Genomic DNA, 17,076 nt, shown 5'->3' with positions numbered 1-17,076 from the left:
GTTTGATCTGTAAAAAGTTTTCCCTCAGTGAAATGACTCTTTTAACGACCTTCTAGAACACTCTCTGGTTGAGTTGAGTCTCTCTTTGATGTTTTCTCTGGTCTCTTATGAACTGTAGCCATTACTTAAAAAGGAAAAGCAAAGTCTTTTCTGGCAACACAAGCAACAGCTATCATTTTGCATACAAATAAGCAATCTTACTTCTTTTTTTTTTTTTTTTGAGATATAATCTTGCTCTGTCACCAGGCTGGAGTGCAGGGGTGCAATCTTGGCTCACTACAACCTCCACCTCCTGGGTTCAGGCAATTCTCCTGCCTCAGCCTCCTGAGTAGCTGGGACCATAGGCGCACGCCACCACGCCTGGCTAATTTTTGTATATTTAGTAGAGACGGTGTTTCACCATGTTGGCCAGGATGGTCTCGATCTGTTGACCTCGTGATCCGCCCGCTTCCGCCTCCCAAAGTGCTGGGATTACAGGCGTGAGCCACCGTGCCCGGCCTCAGTCTTATTTCTTGACTGTTACCTATTTTATTTTTATCTAAGTCTGCTTCTATACACTTACTTCTACAGGCCCACTACAATTACACTGATGCTAAATAGCCATGTTAAAAAACTGTCCATTTCTCCCACTGTCCCTGCAAGACAATGCCCGTGATTAACTCTCTGTTCTCGGGTGATCATCTAGTAGATGTGTCATCAGCTAACCATGTTACCTGTGCTAACTGAGCTTCGTGACAGAAAACCATCTCGTATACAGGGTACAGTGCTGGACTGAGACTCCTGGGCTTCAGTTCCTGCTCCACGGCACAATGGCCTTCGGCAAGGAAGCTAACCAGCAGAGGCCTCCATTGAGTCCTCTGCAAAGTGGGGGAGTATCAGTGCCCATCTTGCAGGATTTTTTAAAAATTAAAGTTTACATAAAAATATGCCAGGCATACAAAAGTAGTCGACAAATGTTAGTTATTGTTATCATGAAATAGTTTTAAAAGAGATAACAATTAAATAAAACTTTTTGCTGCATTTATGATGTTCCAATTAACTAATGACACAGAAAGGAGAGTTCTTCGTTAGGAATATACTGGGTATGAAGCAAACATTATAGATTACATTATTTTTGGTTGGTGTTCTGTTCCAAATGAATGAATTCATCCAGTTGAACATAAACTGCTAAGTTTCAAATTTTTAAACAAACATTGGCCTTAGACTTAGAGTGAGGAGGTGGAGGGAATTGGGTAATTCTCTAATCTGTCTTGAAAAGCTTGGCTGACATTTTATTTTTTTCACCATCATCAGGGGTACTGGGAAGCTCACTAACACTTTATTGAAACGGATTCTGAAGTCTGGTTGTTGTCCAGCTCATCTTATAATTTAACTTCTCTTCATCTGATCATTAAAATGACAGGTAATATCCTAGCCACTGTTGAAATTCTTTTATGTTTGAGGCTCAAATTGATGGAAAACAAACCTCAGTGCCTCAAGACAGGGCTGTGATACACACTGAGGCCAAACTTTCTAGACTGTAATAAATATATTTAAACTCTTAACAATTTAGAAATTAAATTCCCCTTTGCATGCCACAAATAAAGAAGATCAACTTAAGAGAGTGCTTGGCTTATTGACCCTAAGACCTGGCAATGCTAGGAAACAAGACAAACACACTGCTGTTCCATCTCGGATAGAATGGGGTCTTCTGTACTGGCTCCCTTTCAGCTCATCATGAAGTGTTTCAGAGGATACAGTGGTTGGTCTTTTTTGGAGGCCCCTGAAGGGCAGGATGAGTTCCAAGCTAAACACTGAAAAGGATGGCCCTTCAAAAATTTTCTACTTTTATTAGGAATTTCAAATAGGAATGTCCAATACTAAGATTTTCAAGTTGTCAGGACTTAGGGCCAAAGAGCAAGCTTTAGCTTTCTCACTGTGGGGAAACAGACAGCCCTGAAGCCTGGTGGGAGAGCAGAGCCTGCAAAAGGTGGCGGCCTGAAGCTGCCTGATTGCTCTTTTTTGAACCCGGAGGATGTTCATATTCTGGTGCTTTTAATGCATATTTCCTTTGAGCTTTGCTCCAGTGCTTCATACTAGTTCTTGCATATGTTCCTGCACATGCTTTGCTAAGTACATTCTGAATCCAGTTGGAAGACTACACCATTGTCCTTTGTCCAAGAGATATAGGGAAATATGAAAGCTTATCTGCTGATATGGAATAGATTTTTAACAGCTCAGGAATCTCAGAGATGAGTCCTTCCCAAAAGGCAATGCAACATAAAAACATAATTCCTACCTGATACCTTGGTACCTTTCTTTTTTTTCTTTTTTCTTTTTTGCAGGCCATGGCACAGAGATTGTGCTAGGTGAGTGGTAATACACTCAACTTTGTATGTAACTTCTGGTTTATCTTCCAGAACTTGTCAAAACTAGGCCTCAAAAACTTAGCAGAGTTCTCCCCTGAAACAGCAGAAATATGCAGAGCAGTGTAAACGTAGTCTTAGAGGGCCTGCCTGCACAAGCAGGTGACTTCCCGCGACAGAGAAAGAAGCAGGCCCTGACATTGTCTCGCTCCATTCCAGACCACAGCTAAACAGTTATTGTGATTTCTGGGGTGTGCAAGTCATCCCACTTGGGAGTGTCCTGCCTGGTAGGGAAGAATGAGCATTGGAGTCAGGAGTCCAGCTCACTCATTTCCTACCAGCCCTACCTCACCACTGTGCTGTAACCTTGGAAAAATTCCTTAAAAATCTCTAAGCCTCAGTTTTCTCAATACACTGGTGGTAATAGCTTCCCTCCTATTTCAAGATTGATGTAGAAATCAAATATGAGGCCAGGCGCGGTAGCTCACGCCTGTAATCCCAAGCACTTTGGGAGGCCGAGGCGGGTGGATCACGAGGTCAAGAGATCGAGACCATCCTGGTCAACATGGTGAAACCCCCTCTCTACTAAAAATACAAAAAAATTAGCTGGGCACGGTGGTGCATGCCTGTAATCCCAGCTACTCAGGAGGCTGAGGCAGGAGAATTGCCTGAACTCAGGAAGTGGAGGTTGCGGTGAGCCGAGATCACGCCATTGCACTCCAGCCTGGGTAACAAGAGCGAAACTCCGTCTCAAAAAAAAAAAAAATCAAATATGATAACTTGTGAGAAGGCATGATAATAATATAAAATTATTACAAATAATGATAAAAATAAAGGAATGGGGCAAAGATAAATCTTAATCTAATTTTCAGCCTTCTTAGCAAGAAGACATCTCTTTAAGGCCTTTAAAAGATGCACTGATAAACTTTCATGCAAGGGTGATTGAACCTATGAGATGCCCACTCCTATTCATCCTCTAAAAAGTTGAAAGGAATACTGGACCAACCAAGAGCATGTAGCATCAATTCTTTTCTGTCTTTCTCTACTTGAGAGAGGGTGGAATATCTTTTTTTTAATCATTTCATATTTTTAAAAGACAAATATTGACCAGCCTGAAGGCCTGAAGTTTAGGTCAGCCTATCACCAGACCTATTCAAGTCAGGGAAGGTTACGTAATACCAGAAGCCAGATAAGAGCGCCATTCGTGAATAAAGAGATGACTTCTTTTTAATTAAGCATAAGCAACAAGCCCAAGCTATACCTTCAAGAAAACTTGATGTTTTGAAAGTATGTATATTTTAAATTTAAAAACAGCAATCAATTAACAGCTAAAAGGAAAAAGCTTTAAAATGTCTTCAAATTTTCCTTTGAAATAGTCTTTCCACTCACTCTGAAATAACCCATCAAACTCTCTATATATAGTTTATAAATAAACTATATAAAATAAATTGTGTGTGCGGGTGTGTGTGTTTTCTATGGCTTCCAGTACAACTGAAGTATTTTTCCCTGTATCAGAAATTTCTAGGATAATCTGTTTGATCCCAAACATCTCTGGCTCTGGCACCAAATAATTTGGCAGGGGGGAAATAATAAAAGACGTCAGGGAGACATCTTCTTGTCTATGCTGCCAAGACTTCATCACACAGTCGGCAGGCCAGACCTTTGAACGTGCATGGGACCCTGAATGAGTTACTTAGCTTCTCTGGGCCTCATTTTCTTCATCTGAAATCATCTCTACCTTGTTGGGTGATTGGAAGGGAAAATGCTTTAATACCTGTAATGCGCTTAGAAAAGTGGCTAGCACATAGTAAGCACTGTCCCAGTATCTGCTGCAAACTGCTGACCCACACACAGTTGGTGAGAAGAAAGGGCAAAGAGTTACGCAAAAATTAAAGCAAAAAAAATACCTTAAAGATTAAATTCAAAATAAGTTCTTTAGCTTCTTATATTCACTATTTGAAAAAGGTTTTTCCCACTCCATGCCAAAGTTTGATGTTTATAAAAGAAAAGATGATGTGGTGTGGGCGGAATAAGTGCGTGTTTGGAGATCCAGTTCTAGTCACAGCTCACCATGAAAATGCTATGTGATATCCGACAAGCCTGTGGGCGCTGGGACCCCACATGCACAATGGAGGAGTTGAAGTGGGCAGCCTTTAAGGCACTTCCTGTTTTAAAATTCTACCAGTGAACGACCTGAAGACAAAGACAGCGTTGCCACCACTAATGCCAGCAATAAAAACCTCAAGCTAGGTGCAAATAGCCTTGTGCATCTGCAATGGGAACAACCAAATAGCCAGCCTTTATTCTGGAGGAGTTGATGTTCTCAGACCCTGCTTCTTCCACTCCTTGGCTGTCTGCATCTTGACTGTTTTACTGTACATTACTATCCCTACCAGAGGGTAAATAAGAAGTAAAAAGTAAAGTAGAACAAATCAGTCAGTAATAACTCTGATGAGCACGTTTGATAAAGTTTTATTTCAGAAATAGCTAAAATGAAGTTTTAAAATTATCACTACTTTTAAGAAAAAACATGTATCTGCACAAAGTAATTACAACATCTTTTTGCAATAGCAAAATAGTTGAAACGACTTAAATGAGAGTGGCCAAATAAACTATAGTATATCCATAAATTAGAGATCTATAAAGCTTAGATAAGAATAAAAAATAGCTTTACAAACTGGTAGGAATATATAGGGTATAGTGTTACCCTGCAAAATCAAAGTACAAAAGAGAATATTTCACGAGCTACCATGTTTACATATTGAAAAAGCAGCCTAGGGAATAGAAGAAGAGCAAACAAATCATAAACATTTACTTCTTGGTGCGTTTTTCCTGTCCACTGAAGAATCAAACAGCAATAACACAGCAATAGCAATAAGCACACCTACTACTCAGATACTGGATTCTTCATAATATCACCTACTAAAAGGAACCAAGGACAATTGCTTATTTCAAGCTTGGGAAGGTACAAGATGGGCCAAAAAGGTCTTACTGTACCAGAAAAATTAGAAAATTAGGGGAAAAAAATGATGGGGGCATGTTAAAAGGACATAGGAAGGTGAATTTTGTGGCATGTGAATTGTATCGCAAAACAATCATAAGAAAGAAAGGGAAGAAGAGAAAGAGGAGCCAAGAAGGGGTAAGAGGGAAGGAGGATGAGGACACAGGAGCCTGAATTATTCTATTCTGGTCAAATCTGAAAAATTTTCAGTATTATTAAAATAAGCAAAGGTAATAGTGAACTATAACCACTGAATAAAATGAATCCATCAATCCTATATTGATTTTTAAAAATTGACAGGTAAATAGTGGATTGATTGATAGACAAGAAGAGAAAGTTCTCAAACAGCTCAATAGAAAAAAAGAAAATCCAATTAAAAATGGGTAAAAGATTGAACAGACATTTCTCAAAAGAATGTATACAAATTGTCAACATGTATCAAAAATATGCTCAATATCACTAATCATCAGAGAAATGCAAATCAAGCACAACGAGACCTCATTTCAATCTAGTTAAAATGACTTTTATCAAAAAGCCAAAAAGTAACATGCAGGTGAGGGTGCGGAGAAAGAGGAATGTTTGTACACCGTTGGTGGGAATGCAAATTAATACAGCCGCTATGGAAAACAGTATGGAGGTTTCTCAAAAAACTAAACTAGAACTACTATATGATCCTGCAGTCCCACTGGTGGATGCATACCCTAAAGAAAGGAAATAGGGATGTTGAAGAGAGACCTGTGTTCCCATGTTTACTGCAGCACTGTTCACCTTAGGCAAGATATATCATCAACTGAAGCGTCCATCAATGGATAAATAAAGAAAATGTGGTTAGTATACACAATGGAATATGATTCAGCCATAAAAGAATGAAATTTTCTTTCATTTGTAGTAACATAAATGGAACTACAGGACATTATGTTAAGTGAAATAAGCCAGGCACAGAAAGACAAATATTGCATGTTCTCACTCATATGTGGAAGCTAAAAAATTGATCTCATGGAAATAAGAGAGTAGAATGGTATTTACTAGAGGCTGAGAGGGTAGTGGGGAGGAGGGGAAAAAAAGGAGTTTTGTTAGTGAGTATAAAAATACAACTAGATAGCGAGAATAAGATTTAATGTTCAGAAGCACAATTAAAAGACTATAGCTAACAATAATTTATTATGTATTTCAAAATAACAAGAAAAGTGGAATTGATATGTTCCTAACACAAGAAAAGATCAAATATTTAAGGTGACAGACATTCCAATTACTCTGATTTGACCATTATGCATGGTATGTTCGTATCAAAATATAACAGGTACTATATATTTATGATATGTACAACTATTTATTGTCATTATGTAAAAATTAAACATTTAAATTTAAATTGAAAAAGAGAGTTGCTTTTTTTTCAGAATGCTGCCTGATGAAGTAAACTTAATTGTATGTGGAAGTTGAGTGTACCTTACTGTGACATCTCAAATTCCAAAATGATCAGAGTTCTCTACAAATGAAAGCACGTAAGTATAGAAAAAATATAAACTTCTTCTATAACCTGGGATTGAGAAAAAATTCCAAATTATAGCTAAAAATTAAAAGAAATATGGAAAAAAAAGAAAAATTAAATGATCATTTCAAAGATGCAGAAGATATATCTCATAAGCTTAAAACATCCACTCATGGTAAGAACGTTTAGCAAACTCGGAATAAAAGAAACTTTCCTTAATCTGAAAGAAAGAACATTTTATGTTTTCCAGTCGTCCCCCCAGTTTCTTCCTTTTCCTTGCCTCGATTAATATCTTTCTGTTTTATGTCAATTGTATTCTTTCTGTTCTTTTAGTAGTTTCCCTTAAAATGATAAAATACATACCTAAATTATAAAAGTCAAAAGTTAATTGATAACCCAATAGCTTCATTCTAAATATCTGTATGTATTTGTTTTTAAGAGGAGACCCTAGAGCACATTTGTAGCCCTTCTTTATAAACATTTTTTCTTGTTTTAAATAATTTTTGACTTAGAGAAAGATTGGGAAAAAAATAGTACAATGAGTTCCCATATACCCCTCACCTATAGAACATATAACCATAGTACAATTACCAAAACCAGAAAATTAACACTGGTATTATATTGTTAGCTAGTTAGTGGACAGATTTTATTCAAATTTCACCAGTTTTTCCACTAATGCCCCTTTTCCGTTCCAGTATCCAATATAAAATTCCACATCACATTTCCTATTATACCTCCTAAGTCTCCTCCAATCTGTGATAATTCCTCGGTCTTCATGACACTGACACTCCTGAAGCATACTGATGAGTTGTTTTCGGAAATGTTTCTCAGTTTGGGGTTTTCTGATGCTTCATCATAATTATACTGAGGTCATGTGTCTCTGTCATGAATATTGAGGTCATGTGTCTCTGTCACGAATATTGAGGTCATGTGTCTCTGTCACGAACACTGAGGTCATGTGTGTCTGTCACGAACACTGAGGTCATTTGTCTCTGTCACGAACATTGAGGTCATGTGTCTCTGTCACGAATATTGAGGTCATGTGTCTCTGTCACGAATATTGAGGTCATGTGTCTCTGTCATGAATACTGAGGTCATGTGTCTCTGTCACGAACATTGAGGTCATGTGTCTCTGTCACGAACATTGAGGTCATGTGTCTCTGTCACGAATATTGAGGTCATGTGTCTCTGTCATGAACATTGAGGTTATGTGTCTCTGTCATGAATATTGAGGTCATGTGTCTCTGTCACGAATATTGAGGTCATGTGTCTCTGTCATGAACGCCACAGAAATGATGTTGTACACTTCTCAGTGCATCACATGTGGGGTGCATGATGTTCATATGTCTCATTACACTGTGATCATTTGGTTAAGGTGATGTCTACTAGGTCTGTCTCCTGCAAAATAATAGTTTTCCCTTTAAGGTAATAAGTATATTTGAGAGTATGCAAATATTTTGTTCCTCCTCAAATTTCCTCTCAAGATCCATCCACTGCTGGATCTTGCTTGCAATAATGGCTATTGTGATGTTTGTCTAGTGGTGACTCTGCATTTCGCTCATTTCTTCTTCATGTATCGAATGAAATTTTACTGTAAGGAAGAGCTGTCCTTCCGCCGATTTTTATTCAATTATTTATCAGTATGGGTTCATGGATATTTATTTCACTCTACATGTTATAATCTAACATCATCATCATTTATTTTGTTGCTCAGACTGCTCCAGCTTTGCCTGTTGGAAGCTCCTTGAGGACTTTAATGTCTTTTGAGTTCACTTTCAGCCTTCTGGCACTAGAAGATGCTTCAGGCTCATCTTGTGTTTCCCTGACTCTGCCCTGGAATCAACCACTTCTCCAAGGAGCTCTGGTTCCTTTTTCAACACACTTAGTTTTTATATATTTTGTCATGTAGATGGAGGTGCTATTACTATTTATATTTAATGCAAAAACTCCTTGCTTTTGGATGAGCTTTGAATCATGAAAAATGCTTTTTCTCACTTGGGACAGTGCCTAGAACACAGAAAGTAAGAAAAGCAGAATAAAACCACTTTTTAAGATAAGCATGTAGTACATATATAATCAGCCTGGTTATTTTTATTAGAGATGGTAATTAGAAACCAAAATCTGAGCACTAGTTATGTTCACTACGACTAGTATGTCTTTGCTCCCCATTGGTTTCAGTAGACAGAGCTAGGGACATGTATTACGTACGCATCTACATGCACACAGGCACCTATTTTATTTCTGCATTTATATATCTGCATATATATGTCTTTACACTACACACATATATACATGTATGCATATATATGTATAGTATAGACATATATGTCTTTATGTGTGTGTATATGTGTGCATATATACATATATACACACATATATTATACTTAATATGTGTATATATATATACACACATATACACACACATATATACTATACTATACACACACACACACACACACACATAACACATCTATATATACTAAAAACCATGAGCTCATACTACTACCTCTGGTTCAGTTTGAAACTACAGGGGTCCCTCTTCCATACTTCTAACTTCTCTGTTTAATCCCAGTATACACATAAAACAGTTTTGGAATTGATAACCCACACTGCTTTGAGAAACAAATTCACTAACTTAAGCAAAGTGTTTGTGTATAATACTTTTTGCCCTTGCCCTCACAATACCAGTCAAAATATCCAGGCTAGTGCTTTCTTTCCCGATCCCTTCAGTGTGGATACGTCATCAATATCAATTCACAATAGGCTCATCTGTTTGTTATATTTTGTATTCTATTTTAGGTTCCCCTACATTCTGGTTTTATTAACCTATTTATTTATAGAGAGAGGGTATGCAAAACACTACGTTTCTAGGAATCAAAGCAAAACACGAAGGGGTTCTCAGAAAAGGATTGCACCCTCAGCATCTATCCCTATTATCTTGTTCCCATCTCTCTCCCCTTCTTTCTACCCCTTTACCATTCACTTCCTGTAGGTAACCAATCTCTTTAGTTTCTGATTTATCCTGCCCATATTTCTTTTGCATAAATAAATATATACACATACGTTTTCTTATGTTCCTTCCTTCTTACCCAACGGGAAGCATACCATAATACTGTTCTGCATTTCCCTTGTTCATTTAACAGTATATACTGTTCAACATGTTTTGAAGTTAAGCTCTTACAGAAATTAGGAGAGAGATTCTGAAAATAAGAGATGATATGTGATGACACTGGCAAAACCACTATGGAAACAGGAAGGAGTTGTCACAGTAATTCATGCACACACTCAATTCTAGAAATATTTTTGTAGTGGCCACTGTATTCCAGGAACTACTAACAAGTTACAGCACAGATAAGCCCATTGTTAACCTTAAGGACTGACAGTCTGGAAGGGAATTTTGAGAGCAAAAGAGAGTTTTAATACATTGGGAGAAGTCTATTTTAGGGGTAAGCTGTAGGTTACCTGGGAGAAGCACAAAACTCTGGTTCAGTGAGAGGGAGGAAGTAGGGATGTCAGCAGGAGATTCTGGAGGAGATATTGTGCAAGTTGAAAATGAAGTCAGTTAGAAACTCACCAAGCAAAAAATAAGAGAGGAAGAGACAGTAGCTCCGGAGAGGAGGCCATGTACACATTTTTAAAGAGAAAATTTCATGTCATGCAGTGGTATGGGGAGTGCTGAGAGACAAGGCTAGAAAAGAAAACACTGATGAAATCATGAGGTCACGAAGGGGCTGATAACCACGGCAAGGAACTGATACCTAAGCGAGAGGCAGCAGGAGGCAAAGAAGTAAGACTATAAGCCAAGGAGGCTCTACGTGCTCTGAAGTATAACAAATGTATTGAAGAAGAAAGACCAGATGAAGGGAGAACAGGCTGCTGCAGCAATAGTGGTGGCCTAGAGCAGGCTCGTGTCAGTGGGGACAGAAAGAGAAGGTTCACGACCAGAGAGCTTGTGCATCGATTTAAATCTAGCTTGGGCGCCTATAGGTGCCACTATTAATCCTGAGATACGAAATACAAAGAGAATAGGTTTGGGGTTAAGACGGGACATGGAAGGTAATAACTGCAGTTTCTGAAAATGTTGAGGTTAAGGTACTTCTGGCACATTTAAGTGGAAAAGGTCAATAAACTGTTGCATGTACGGATCGAGAGCCTGGGAGAGAAGACATGGTGAGAATTCAAATCTAGAAGTCATCAACATACAGAAAGTAACTACTAACAGAAATTAAAACCACCCAGTTAAGTGAGAGGCACCAAGGACAAAATCTAAGGGGATATCAACTTCTCAGGCTAAGCAGTGAAGAGAGGCCAACAAAAGAAGCTGAGAAGGAGCAGCCAAGGAGATGAGATAACCAGGAGAAAAATGCCCTGGGACCAGGGGAAAATGGTCAGCAGCCCCCAATACTGCTCAAAAGTTAAGAAAAATAACAACGTAGGTGATTTCAGAAAAGTGAGCCTCTGAAAGCAGGAGAAGAAAATAGCAACAGCTATTGAGACTCCTGGTATCCAGAGATATGTATGTAATATACGCATTTAAACAAGAGAGACACTTTGCTGAGTTTGAATGCTGTTGGAAGAAGAAACGAGTTTATATATTTTCAGATCAAATAAAGAGCACTGTATCAGACATAGAATGAAAACACAAAAAGATAGGCCCTCAGGTAGGCTCACTTAAACATTTAATAGAGAACAGACTGGACCTGATATAAAGATTCCTTAAGTAACGTACATATAATTAAATCTACTTCCACATGACATCAGGCTTCCATTCTGAAGGAGAACAGAACCTAATTACCATTCCTCTCTCTCTTTTCTTTTATTGGTTTCATTATCCCCCGGTGAACTGGCACTGAAAAGAAACTTACAACCTGGGGAAACTCAGTTCCTCATATACAGTTATTGTTCTTATGTTTTTAAATTGTAGCCGTTTATACTTTTAACATAAAGGATCTAATATTTATTATAATTTTCTTTGAAAAAATGTGTCTCTAATTTGTCAAATGTACATTCTTCTTCAATGAAATTGAAGCCAATTTAGCATCTTTGATATGAAAGTTTTGCCTTTATATTAATAACATATGTGTTTTATAACTTTTGGCAAAAATGCACTGCATGCATACGGTAATGACTCAGTAATTCACCTTGTTAAAAAATAAAAAGATAGCACTCTGATAATAACCAGAGTTATAAAAATAGAAAACAAGCATTTAAATTTGAAAAGCACTAAATCTTTTGTCTACTTTTCACATCATAGATACTTCTTCAAAACAAGCAACAGAGCAACTCCTCTTTAAATTTTAAGTTAGAAGGTCATTGTTTTAAGTCTTCTTCCCTAAACACTGTAGGGAGGACAGACGACAATGATTTTCTTCATTAAGTGAGAAATTTAAGGCTGATGTTACTCTCAAAATTTTCTGTCTTCCAGGAAATAACCCACCATCAGAATTTCAAAATACATATACATAATATGTACATATACATTATAGATGTATAATATTAATAGATTATGTTATGCATTATGTATTTTGAATATATATTTTACAATGCAAGGTCTTTCAAACTTGGCAAAAATACATTTTTTTAAAAAGCATTACTCCTTGTCTGTAGCATTTCTTGACCACTAATCTAACATGATGCCAATACCTTAATAATGAGAACCAATCTTTTCCATCAGTATATCAATCTTTTGTAAATCCATCAATAAACCAATATTCCATCGGCATATCAATATCAGTGTGAATGTGTGAAGTATAGAATGGTGGCTGTGGTCCATAAGGCGGAAGCCAACAGAATCTATGTCTAATAGAAGCAAACTGAAATAGACATTTGTAGATAAAACTGGTCCAGATGTTATCTGTAGACCATACTCCTTACGTGTTTTTCTCCCAATAGAAAACAAGGGATTCCGATAAGATCTTGGGACACCACCTCTTCCACTTCTCCCCTTGTTATGGACGTGTATGTACACAACACCGACAGCCTTGATGCGTTGTATTGCTCTGGGCTCTGACTTCAAGCCGACTTGGGTGCTGGCACTAGGCAAGCTTCCAAGTCAGACGTGAAGATGGACTGTTAAAACTTAAGTGACGACACGCATGTCTTTCGCTTTCACTGGTAAGACAGTCCCCACGACCTGGAAGCTCTGAACTAAATAGAGAATTTAAAAGAATCTCTGCCGTCATCATGCACTCTGGAAAACAAGAAGACAGGGAACGAAGAGAAATAGCAAAAGAAAATAAACTACCGAATGACATCACTCTGTTAACCGCAATAGACTTAGTGAACAGAAGCCATTGCCTGGCACTCATGCGTTTTTTTCGGACTTCACAAATGTTTCAGCCAGTACACAGTTGCCACTTCATTTCCCTTTAAATCATATTTTCCTGAAAGTCTAACAGGCAACTTATGTGACAGAGTCAGGCTTCCACCTACCAAGTGAGCAAACACTGGAATGGTTCAGAAATTAGGCTCAAGGTCAGAAAGTCCAAAAGCAAGACGAGTCAGTGAAACAGAGATAGCGCCACATGGAAATATGTGAAACACTGTAGGGAGGACAGAAGACAACAGGATTTACTGGGCGTCTACTATGTACTAAAGACTAGGTGACGGCACTTCATATATGGTACCTTTTTTGGTATTTCAATATCCTTATGAAGTAGGCCTTATAACCACCATTTTAGAAATGACAACCACTAAGCTATTTTCACTTCCCTCTGCAGCCTCGTGCACTACATCATATAAATATTTCCTTTTGATCTTAAATCTACACTGCATTTCTACAGCCAGGGATTCTTAAGCGTTAGTTCCAAAACAATTAATACAAATCATTCTTTACCTCAAAAAAAGAGATTATCTCCCAGCAATGAGTTCAGTTTCTGGAGAAAGAAGCTGGATCTGCTTTCAATCTCAAATGCCCAGTAAGGCAACACAGAGACATTTGTGAGACTGTTGTTATTCTCCTCATAGAATGAACACACATTACATTTTCACCTCTCTTCCAAAAGAAATGGATGAGGGCTTGAGAGTGACAGCCAAGAATTTGTGTAATCTTCTATTGCAGTTTCAGAATATCTGATGCAAAAAAAGAATAAGTCACCTTTCCGTTATAATAATCATAAGCAAACAAAGTCATCATGAATTGAGCATTATAATGTAACAAAGATAAAATCAGTAAGATCTCTCTCTTCCCTCATTTGCCAGTAAAACAAAGAAGGGGAGGTGATGGCTCAAAAGAAGACAATCTTCCTCTTTAAAACAAGATGCAGTAAGATGATGAGATTTTTTTTTTAAAAATTGATGCATCCCAGGCAAGATGTTTGGAGAATCTTTCAAAGCTAAAATGAATAAAGCATAAGGTCCAGTAAGTATTTGGTCTTGTTAGCAGCAATGTACAGAGACCTGACGTCTTAAGCTAGCTGTTTTCTCAGAAACTCCGATCAGGCAGTAAGGCCTACCGTAAACACCATTCAAAGAAGCTCTCACGCCGCATCTAATGACTTTGTTTCGGCACCGAACGCAGACTGGAACAGATATTATATTATACTCATCCTTAGACATTCCTTCCCTTGACCATCACTTACAGGACACACTGCAGCTAAACTGACCCCATACGTGCAATTCAAGAGGCATAGAGGATTGAGTTATTCACATGAAAATCAATTTTATACCAGATTACAATAAAAAGTTGCTTTTAAAATGCCGTAAAAGAGGCCAAAAATAAACACTATTTCTTCGGCAGCAAAAGCACCACACTGTCTTCACGCTAAGATAGAGGGTAGCTGTACGATAGGCCATAAAAAAGTTATCAAAATTCAATTTTCTAATCAAATGTCTTGATTTCAGATCAGAATGACATCAGAAATAGCTCAAATAGAACTGCGTTTTCAGTACAGACTCTACTTCCTGTGTTAGTGGAGACTGCAAATTCTTTAAAAGCATTCTCTTAGAACGATGGCCATAGGGTGACAATAAATTAAAACTGTTACTAATGCTAACATTAAACCCATTTCCAGATCCCAGGTTCCAGTGGCCTTGACCTTGTTTAAAGATGAAGTGAAATGCAGAAATGTCTTAAAACTGGGAACATAAATCAGACTGGGTACCTACACATATTCTAGCAAGTCCTTTATTTGATTATTATCTGAACTTATCCTTTTGACACCACAGATGACTCAACGCATCTGGAGTACTGTTTTGACAGTATTTCTGATTTACACTCCTAGACCCATTGCGATCGCAGGCTTTAGCAGTATAAATTTTAAAAACACACTCTTTAACAATAATTCTATTCTCCATTGCATAAATATGTCATCAGAATAAGCATTGTTTGGTTTTGTAAAAAAAAATATTAAGAATGGTCCCCTTTCTCTCTCTCTCTCTTTTTTTCTTTTTTGAGATGGAGTCTTCCTCCATCATGAGTGCAGTGGCATGATTTCGGCTCACTGCAACCTCTGCCTCCTGGGTTCAAGCAATTCTCCTGCCTCAGCCTCCCGAGTAACTGAGACTATAGGCACACGCCACCATGTCCAGCTAATTTTTGTATTTTTAATAGAGATGGTGTTTCACTATGTTGCCCAGGCTAGTCTCAAACTCCTGGCCTAGAGCAATCCTACTCCCTTGGCCTCCCAAAGTGCTGGGATTACAGGTGTGAGCCACCACGCCCCGTCTCCTATATCTTTTCTATGGCTTCTGTAACTACATTTCCAAGAGATTTGGCTTTTTCAGTTTTCATAGTTTAGCTGTTTCAAGTTCATTTTAAGATTCAGGGCTGTACCATGTAATAGGGCACCTCCTTGACTTAGTGAAAGCCAATTAAATAAATTTGGGGGAAGATGGAATTCTATCTTGTCTGCAGATTGAAACTTTGGTCAAATGGTGCCTTTTCAGAGAAGCAAGAGAAAAGAATATTTCATTTCTTTTTGAGTAGATATTGTTAATTTTGAACAGTCCTAGGTAACAAACATGCACATTTAAAAAGAAATCTCTCCTTAAGGAATCCCCAAAAGTGATTATTATTGTATATGTTTGTTGTGTATATCACCTGTTGAATATACCACAGACAGTTCATGGTCCTCCAGCCATGCACTTCAATTTCATCCTCTGATTTTCAATGGTAAACCTAAGGGTCAACTAGTTTTTTCTCTGAAATGCCCTAGATAGCACGGTTATAAGAAAGGCAGACTATCATTCATATAATCTTCAATTAATAGAATAAAACAATACTACTTATATTCCTACTTTGAAAGTGAAGTTAGTTTGATGTTACAGAAATTTCAATGGCAATGCTATTTATGGTCCAGGATTATTCCTAAAAGGTCAGACTCCATAGAATTGTTAAGAGGTCAAATTAATGCTGCCTATTTTTCAAGAAAGAAAAGACAATTGCCGGTACCATACCTATGTGGTATCTTTGAATCGGTAACGTACAGTACATAGCCATCAATGGGAAATACTGCTGTACTTGCATTACATGTTTAAGTCACTGCTCTTATTCTGGAATTTTCAGCTTTATTTTTAGTTTTACTAATTTTCAGGTTTATTTTTAGTTTTACTAAGAAATCCTACCATGACATTTTCCCGTTGGGAGAAAACAGACTAAAGCATTTTTTCTTCTTTGACTTCATCGTATCTGTTTCTTCCTGTTCTTTTCTCTCCTGTTCTAGTGTTTGACTCTCTTGTTCACACTTTTAATGATCTCCTTTCTCCTTTTTAGAGAGAAGTCTCTGTTTTTAGGTGCTGGATGCAAGGCATATTTTTATTTTCGGACTCATCTTCCTCCTCATATCATTCCCAAATTCTCATCCTAGAGTCCCAAAAAGATTGGTGCTCCAAGAGCTGGAAATTTACCATTTCTGTCAACTCGGGTGGCTACTACCACTAGGATCTGGAAAAGGCTGGAGGAAAAGAGAACACTGCTCCCTTTCCTTCCTCCATTCCTTGAGCTATCTTGGCAGAGCAGGACTCAGAAGTACTGTCGCCATGGCCTGCGTTAAACTCACGCATGAAGAAGCAGGAAATAAGACGGGACACATATTTACCCTGAAGCAGGAAAACCAGGGCGGGGTTGGGCAGGAGAATCATACTGGATGATGGTAGCCATTCACTTAGAAAAGAATTCCACAGCTCTAAGGCACTTTAAACTGGTGTCATTCCATTCTTCTTCAGTGTATTATGCGGCTTACTCGGGTCATACAGATTGGCAAACTGAAAAAATGAACTGCAGGATTAAATGACAGAATTGA

The 17,076-nt window shown here is 37.9% G+C and overlaps 1 protein-coding gene across 41 annotated transcripts in view; it reads right to left on the bottom strand.

The window, feature by feature from the left end:
- BBS9 (Bardet-Biedl syndrome 9) overlaps window positions 1-17,076 on the bottom strand; it is a 749,186-nt gene that overhangs the window by 304,305 nt on the left and 427,805 nt on the right. The gene's annotated exons all lie outside the window — the stretch shown is intronic.

This window comes from Callithrix jacchus, chromosome 11 (assembly GCF_049354715.1).
Source record: "Callithrix jacchus isolate 240 chromosome 11, calJac240_pri, whole genome shotgun sequence".
Taxonomy (NCBI): Eukaryota; Metazoa; Chordata; class Mammalia; order Primates; family Cebidae; genus Callithrix; species Callithrix jacchus.
Note: the sequence above shows the minus strand (reverse complement) of the source record. Positions and strands in the feature narration are given on the sequence as shown.